Consider the following 9,044-nt stretch of genomic DNA (forward strand, 5'->3'; position numbering starts at 1 on the left):
CTGAATTTTCATTTGGAACACAACTGGATTTCATTCCAATAAATTGCCCTGTTTTAAGTACAAAGCCCTATGCTATTTTTTCATAAAACTCCATGAGATGTATAAAATTATTACCCCCATTTCAGAGATGAAAAACCTAAGCAGAGTGTTTAAATACCTTTATAGAGTCACATATTTGTAACAGAGAAGAGCTAAGATCCAAACATAGTTTTTCTGCTCCAACCACTATTCTATAACCCTTCCCTAAAAATAATTTGCTTTAATAGGAAAAATAAATAAATGAATAGAAGAAATATTTCTAAATTTTAAAACACTGTGGCAAAACTGTGTTTCATTATTGTTAAAATAAGTATCCTTAAGTATGTTATGTGATATTTACACACATCAAAAAATTGAAATGTGAACTTCATCCATACATGCATTTGATAATTTTGTTTTATTTTCTCTTCTGATTTTGCATGTAAGGGTTAAGAAGTAAACAAACCTGACTTAAAGAGAATTTGTTCAGTATATGCAGAGAATGATCATTTGCCTACTCATGAAAAGGAGTAAAATATTGGGGCAACTGGGTGGCTCAGTCAGTTGAGCTGATTCTTGATTTTGGCTCAGGTCATGATCTCATGGTTCATGAGATGGAGCTCTTGGTTGGTGTCTGGGCTGAGCGTGTAGCCTACTTGGGATTCTCTCTCTCTCTCTCTCTCTCTCTCTCTCTCTCTCTCTCTCTCTCCTCTGCCCCTCCCCTGTTCAAGGTCTCTCTCTCCCTCAAACATAAACAAATAAACATTTAAACAAATTTGAAAACGAGTAATATAAGGTGTCTTGGTTTAATAGCTCTCCAGCCACTCTTAACTTGCTTCCAGTTGACACAGTCCTTGCTTGCTGACCTAAGGCCCTTGATCTGTAACAAAACTAATTTACTTTCTTTGAGATTTGCAGACCACTGGCCTTGGGAAATGAAGTACTATACCTTTCCCAGGCCAAAAAGGTCAGCAAGACTTTTGAAGCCACCTTGGATTTCTAATTAGTCCAGCAATTTTTGAGCAAAATGTTTCTCTTTTTTAAGGTCACACAAATGACTTGACTGACCTCCATTTGCAAATCTATAGATTTTGCCCTTTTTTGCAGAAAGAATAGAGTACTCTTGCACAATTCCTTGGTACTAAGGAACCAGATCTGTTTGCACAACCTTGGCGCACTGAGATAACTCTGTAGTTGGCATCATTGAACCTGCATATAACCAAGAAATGTCACATACCACTGCACTCCCTTAACTGATTTAACCCCTTTAAAAATGTCTGGGCCAGGCAAAAACCTTGGATTTGGCTTTTGGACAAGAGTCCACCTTCTCCTCAGGTTGCCAACCTTCTGAGTAGAGTTCAAATTCCTTTCCAACCAAATATTCGCTCTTGAGTATTGGCCTTTTGAGTGACAGAAGCCAAACTTGGGTTTCGGTAACATTGGTGGATCTGGGCAGCTATAACAGAATACTATAGACTTGGTGGCTTATAAATAAGAGTAATTTATTTTTAGAAGTCTAGAAGTCCACGATCATTTTTTAGGGCATGATGTCTAAATTAAATATTTTCCTAAGAAAAGCAGTATGTTATTGAATTATACCATTTAAAGTAGTAACATTTATAAGCAAATGATAATTTTAGCTGTTGCATGTAATAGTTACGTTTTATCCTGTTCACTAAATGTACTTAGCTTTCTGATAGCTTGGAGAATTCATGGTAACAGTAGGAATATAAAGTTGACAATTCATGAGACAGTTCTGTGATATTAATGATTTCTTTAAGATTTGATTTTTGATCAGTAAGATAATGGAGGAATTTGTTAATGTAAGGAATAACCATCAGCTGAGTTCTGCTTCAATGTACCATTCTCCAGTGTACCATCCTTGTTGGCTACCAGTGGGTACCCAAGCCAAGGGATATATAAATTTAGCGTTGATCAAACTTTGTGACACCTGGTAGGCGCATTGCTTGGTTCTAGTGTAATAGATTTTAAAATGTTGATGTTTGTTATTGATCTCACACACGTTTGTATAGACTTTAGTGTGTGCCCAATCATTTAATGAATATCTTAGATAGGAACACATCTACCTTCAAATTGACTTTTTATCCAGAAGCCTCCAAGAATTTTTATTTTAATATAATCCTACTCTGAATTTATATTTTTTATCTTCATATCCTTATGTAATGATTATTGCATAATGAAAGTGACATAAAGCTAATGCTTAGGTTTGGATTGTGCTTTTTCATAATAGCATAATGGTACGATAATCAGATGATATGGAAACTCTGCCAAATGTTATTCTTAAATATTTTTACAGAAAAATTAATGCAAGTTACAAATAAGACAAGTGGCTATCAATGTATTTATCTCCATTTATGGCAGAAAATGGTCTCAAATTTGTTGACATTTCAGTATCTCAGATTCCAAGTGATTCTGGAAGCTCAAAACCAAAACAGTGCATTATTTACATTCATAATTTGCCTGCTTTTGAGGAAAATGACATCTGTGCAATTTTTTCCTTCCAAAACACATTAATTTCCACATAGGCTGAATTTAGAGCTGAGAAAGCTAATGCAGAATACCATTCCTATCCTGTCATGTATAAATAACATTACAAAATATAAATTTATTTTCTAGTAGACATACTTTTTGCATAATAGCACAGATCAATATTTCATACTATAATCTGTTAATTTCATAATGAAATTACTTCAAATATTTTTATAATTTTTAATTAAAACTAATGCTATTTATTTGAGGGGGGTTGGTGTCCAATTCTTTGAGTTTAACATATGTGGAGATTCATGTGTCTTTATGTTTTCAATTCTCCCCTTATATTCTTAATCCCTGTATTCTTTTTACTCTCATTCCTGCAGCTGAAACATGAACTACACTCCTGTGCTTTCCTAAAATAATCACGTAATGAGAAGTGTTTCTCTTTTTTTCTCCCTGTCTTTATATGATTGCTTCATACATAAACAATACATCTTTTATGCCACAAAGTGATTCTGAGCATCCTAGAGTGCAGGGTGCTGCATTTCAAAGCTTCTCAAAATGACAAGGGAGACGCAAGTAGACTGGGAAGAGTACTCCTCATATTATGGTATGTCATCTAGTGAAGAAAGGTTTCTAGACTTGGGTAATTTATCAGCTTCATATTTTCATACTCACTATTTTACATGTGAAAATGAATAAAAATTCTTATGTCCAGATACTTCAAAATGGTGAAAAGTAGACTGTTAATTTGGGTCTTAAAGGATAAAAATCAAAAGATAAATGTGGTTTTAGAACCCTAGTTCTGATAATTTCAGATTATTTACTTTCTATAAATTTACCTCAATTTCAAAGTGGATTAAGTTTATGTCTTCTCTGAGACTCTTAATTGTTGTGTCCTCATTTGCAATTGTGTGCATTGTTCCTGAGAGATAAAGGGTCAGTTTGGAACTCAAAGGGTCACATGTCCAAACTGGAAGAGCACATTTCCTGCTCATGGTTTATCTCTCTGACAGTGCTTTCTTGCTTTTCACTCCCTCCTCATCTGCCAACAGAACCATACTGATTTCTGAAAGCTTTCTATATCGACTCTGCTTTCCTTCTAATTCAAGTGATGCAGTTTGCATTCTTCTAGAGCAGATAGTGTAATGCAGTGAAAACTGCGAAAGTATATTGAAGAGTAACACATTTTAAAGACAAAAGGGCAAGTAAGTAGAACTGTGCAGGGCAAATAATCAGACTGTGATTCCAACATGAGAACATCTGAGCCAGTCCAAATGAGAGCAAATACTACCTGTTAAAGAAATCCCTTTGTTGGGCAGAAACAACTGAATCCTTTTCTACCTTCTTGGTCAGCCATTAGCTGGGTGCCTACTTTCTAAGAGCATAGCTGCTGCTCTAAAACATAGGTGTACGCTGAAAGTCCTAAGCACTGGAGATTTTAACACAGTGCAGTTGGACATTGCAGTACTTCTAGGATGAGATAGTCTAAGTGGTGTTTCTGCTTTTCCAAGTCTGACACAGCAAGCCAAAAAATAAATAAAATAAAATAAAATAAAATAAAATAAAATAAAATAAGGTCTAACAAATTTCTTTACCTCACATTAATAACCTTATAAACCAATATATTTCTAAGTCTATCTATAATTAGAGCTGATAATTCAGAGTATATTATTAAAGTAAAACATAAAGAATTATCTATGTCCATATTACCCAAAGCAATCTATAGATTCAATGTAATCTCTATCAAAATACCAACAGCACTTTTCACAAAACTAGAACAAATGATACTAAAATTTATATGAAGCCACAGAAGATCCCAAATAGCCAAAGCACTCTTGAGAAAGAACAAAGCTAAAGGTATCACAATTCCAGATTCAAGATATACTACAAAACTGTATAATCAAAACACTATGGTACTGGCACAAAAGTAGACACAGCTCAATAGAACAGAGTAGGGAATCCAGAAATAAATGCACATTTATAAGGTCAATATATTCACGTCAAGAAAGGCAAGGATACACAATGGGGAAAACACAGGTCTCTTCAATAAATGGTGCTGGAGGGCGCCTGGATGGCTAAGTCGGTTGAGCGTTCAACTCTTGATTTTGGCTACGGTCATGATCTCAGGGTTGCGGGATTGAGCCCCACATTGGGCTCTGCACTGAATGTTGGGGCCTGCTTAGAATTCTCTCTCTCTCTCTTTCCCTCTGCCCCTTTCTCATGCTCACACACACTGTCTCTCAAATAATAATAAAAAAATGGTGCTTGAAAAACTGAAGAGCTATATGCAAAAGAATGAAACTGGACCATATTCTAATACCATACACAAAAATAAACTCAAAATGGTACAAGACCTAAATACGAGACCTGAAACCATAAAAATCTTAGAAAAGAATACAGACAGAAATTTCTCAGATAAAAATAGCAATATTTTTCTAGATATGTCCTTTGGGTGAAGGGAAATCAAAGCAAAAATAAACTATTAGGATTACATGAAAATAATAAGCCTTTGCTCTGTGAAGGAAACCACCAACAATACAAACAAGCAACCTACTGAATGGGAGAAGATACTTGCAAGTGATATATCTGGTAAGGTATTAATATCCAAAATATATAAAAAACTTATAGAACTCAACATCATAAAAACAAACAATCCAATTAAAAAAGTTAAGTGTGGACATGGAGGTGCATGACGATTGGCTACCAGGAGGAACTGGAGGGAAGCCAGCAGCAGGCAAACTGCAGAGAGGCTTCTAGCTCCTGTGAGTGAGGAACCATTATCCTTATGGGCCACCATCCAGGAAGTAGACTGTAAAGGAAGAAACTACTGGGGTTGCTTGGGAGGAACCGAGATTCTAGATAAGGATTCACTGAACTTTTGTGGCATGTGTTGACAAGAGGGTTTCAGAGGTTTTAGTCACTTAACCTGACAAGGCTAATGTCTCTGCTGAGCCAGACTGTTTGTGGTGGGGAAGAAAGTGGCCCAGATTGAGCGAACCTCAGGTCTTCTGAAAATAGTCCATCTGAAAAGGCCAGTCTCTGTGCCCTTTTTCCATGGCGACCTCTAGGATGAGCTGATGCTATAGTGGCTTATCATGGCCCAGTGGACAATGTGGCTTATAAGTCATGAACTGATAATTTGGCTTTGCAGCACCCTGAGATTCTCTGTATGGTATCCAACTGCTGGAAAATGAGCCAAAGTCCTCACTGGAGCACATTATATGCCTATTCTGAAGATGGTAACCTTTCTTAAAGCACTACTGTTCGAACTTACATTATTGAATGATAAGGACTTCATAGAGATTTATGATAGCTGTTCACACATTATAAAACATCTGTCTAGGGTCTCCTAGTAGGAGGTGGAGAACTTTTGCAAGTTGCTGCTTTTCTGAAGAATAACATGACATATGCTTTGGTCCACTAGTTGGACAAATTTTATCCCCTCAAAATTATTGTAATTTCACAAGATTTGAACTTATTTTGGGGGCAAAGGATTTTCTTTACATGGGTCAAAAAAAGGACACAGAGCTAAATACAGAATTGAACCAACTGCTGGATTTACTTCTATAAGCTTGTCCATTTGGAATTTAGTTAGATGCCAACTTAAAGAATTCATTGGATAGTATTAATTTTGCTTCTGCGACACATCCACAAAAACATCCATCCTGGAAAGTTAGAACATACAAAGGAAAACCTCAAGTTTCTATCACTGAAAAGGTAAAATCCTTGCATTATGATAAACAAGATATAGCAGATACAAGGCAAGTCGTTGGAACTATCACTTATAAGTGTCATTTAGAAGGAATCACGCAAGGGCCTCCTGGGTAACCCAGTGAAGTGACTGATTGGCTCAGGTCACAATGTCACAGTCAGCTGTGGAATCAAGCTCCATGTTGGGCTCTGCTCTGACAGTGTGGAGCCTGCTTAGGATTCTCTCTCTCCCTCTCTCTCTGCTCCTCCCCTGTTTTCAGGCACACATGCTCTTTCTCAAAATAAAAACACAAACGTTAAAAATTTTTTAGAAGAAATCATGCCAAATGTTACCATCAGCTTGGGTCTTTCCACCAATGGATCTCCACTTCAGATTATTCTAGTTCATCCTTGTGTGACTTCTCTGGACTCTGCCATTCTTCTACTAGCATTGATACAATGGATGATTCTGTACTTAGTGGACCTTACAAATTTCCATTCACTCCTCTTTTAGAGTCATTCAGCTTATGCTACTATACTCACAGGTCCCTGTCCCACCAGTTTTGGGTTTTTATCAAATGAAATAGGAAGAAGTACAAGTAAAAATAGCAATTAATTTTAAAACTTCACGAAAGTGTGAAAAATAATTTTGAATTCTGTACAGCTCCTATACCTTATCATAATAGAATTCCAATCACACATGTGAAATGCAAAGTTGGTTTTGGCCAGCTTGAAGTGTTTTAAAAGAAAAGCTTATTGATGTGGATTATTGAACACAAGTTCCCCAAATCAATGGAAATTAGTGTTTCTGGAACTGTAACTTTGGGAGCCAAGAATCATGAGAAGCAGCCATTTGACCATATTTGCATTGAAGGCACAGCATATTTAAAGCTTCATTTCACAATCTTAGATTACACATTCACTGGTTGTTATGTGGATAAGAATTCAGTTTAAGTTTGTGCATCAGTAAAACCAAAAGTAAGTACAAACCAGAAACTAACTTCTTCAATGACATCTGGAATTCTGAAACTTCTGCTCTAGTCACATATGGATCATTACTACTATAATTATCTTATATTTAAATAGGATTTATATAACGGTAACATAGCTTAAAATAATAATAGTCTTTTATTTTTAATGTATATGCATATAATCCTTGAGTAAAAAACATCATATGAATGATTTAATTATAATAACACTTAAGTTTAATGTTTTTAGTCTGACATAGTTTGAAAGAACATTTTAAAGACTAATGTCTATTTTGCTACTCTTTGATTTTACTCAAATATGATCCACTGCACAAAACAGGAGCTATTCATTTTAGGCTTATCTTAGACTAGTCCTGGGTCACCCTTCCCTTCCCTATGGTAGATGTAGCTAATCAGTCACAGCCTTCTTTCTCTACTGAGTCTTCCTGGATATGGGCTCAGACTCCTTATCATTGCAGAACTGAAGGCAGTCACTCCTGATGGATTGTAGATGATGCGCAAGATAAACTCTTTGCTCTTTCAAACCTGAGTAGTAAGCTCCTAGCACAATGTGTTGTTACAGATTACCGGATACCATATCAGAAACCACTGTAAATCTCTTGAAAAAAAAAAGTCAATTAAAATGAAGGAATATTGTTTAAACAGGAACATGTTCTTAATCAAAATTATCTTCTTGACTAATAAAGAATTGCATAATTCAAAAAAATTAAAAATAAATAAAAATAAAATAAGGACAGAGGACTTGAACAGACTTTGATTTTTCAAAAAAGACCTACAGATGGCCAACATACCATGAAAAGATGCTCAACATCAGGAAATGCAAATCAAAACCAAAAAGGATTTATCATCTTATACCTATCAGAATGCCTAAAACCAAAAAGATTAATAATAAATAATAACAGTTGGAAAGGATGTGGAGAAAAAGGTACACTTATGCACTCTTGGTGGAAATGCAAATTGATGCAGCTGCTGTGGAAGACAATATAGAGATTCCTCAATAATTCAAGTAATTCTATTGCTGTGTATTTATCCAAAGAAAATTAAAACACTTATTTGAAAAGATATATTCACACTTATGTTTATTGCATCATTATTTACAATAGCCAAGGTATGGAAGTAACCCACGTGTCCATAGATAAATGGTAAAGGAGATGTGGTGTATATATTATATATTATATATATATATACACACACACACACACACACACACATATATATATATATATAAATTTTTTAATGTTTATTTATTTTTGAGAAGGGGGGAAGGGAGGAGCAGAGAGAGGGAGACACAGAGTCTGAAATAGACCCCAGGCTCTGAACCATCAGCCCAGAGCCCTATGTAGGGCTTGAACTCACAAACCGCGAGATCATGATCCCAGCTGGTTAGACACTCAATGGGCTGAGCCACCCACGTGCGCCTATCTTTATCTATATCTATATCATCTATATCTATGTCTATATCTATATCTATATCTATATCATCTATATCTATATATCTATCATCCATATCTACATATCTATGATCTATCAATATCTGTATCATCCAAATCTATATCTATTTCTATATATCTAAACCTATATCTATATCATCTATATGTATCTATCTATCTACTATCCATCTATATCTATATCTATCTATCTATATCTATCTATTATCTATCTATGGGAATATTGTTCAGTAATAAAAAAGAGATGAGATATTACCATTAGCAACCACATAAATGGACCTAGAAGATATTATGGTAAGTAAAATAAGTCAGACTGAGAATGAAAAAATCACATTATTTCATTCATATGTAGAATATTAAAAAAAAAAGGAATAAATAAACAAGCAAGCAAAAGCAGAATCAG

At 35.1% G+C, this 9,044-nt stretch overlaps 1 pseudogene; it reads left to right on the forward strand.

The window, feature by feature from the left end:
- Positions 1 to 5,609: 5,609 nt before the first annotated feature.
- LOC124507860 (AP-5 complex subunit mu-1-like) lies at positions 5,610 to 7,271 on the forward strand (annotated as a pseudogene).
- Positions 7,272 to 9,044: the final 1,773 nt, after the last annotated feature.

This window comes from Lynx rufus, unplaced genomic scaffold (genome assembly GCF_022079265.1).
Source record: "Lynx rufus isolate CCGP_SWC_20201006 ecotype Redwood Valley unplaced genomic scaffold, mLynRuf1.p SCAF_1, whole genome shotgun sequence".
NCBI lineage: Eukaryota > Metazoa > Chordata > Mammalia > Carnivora > Felidae > Lynx > Lynx rufus.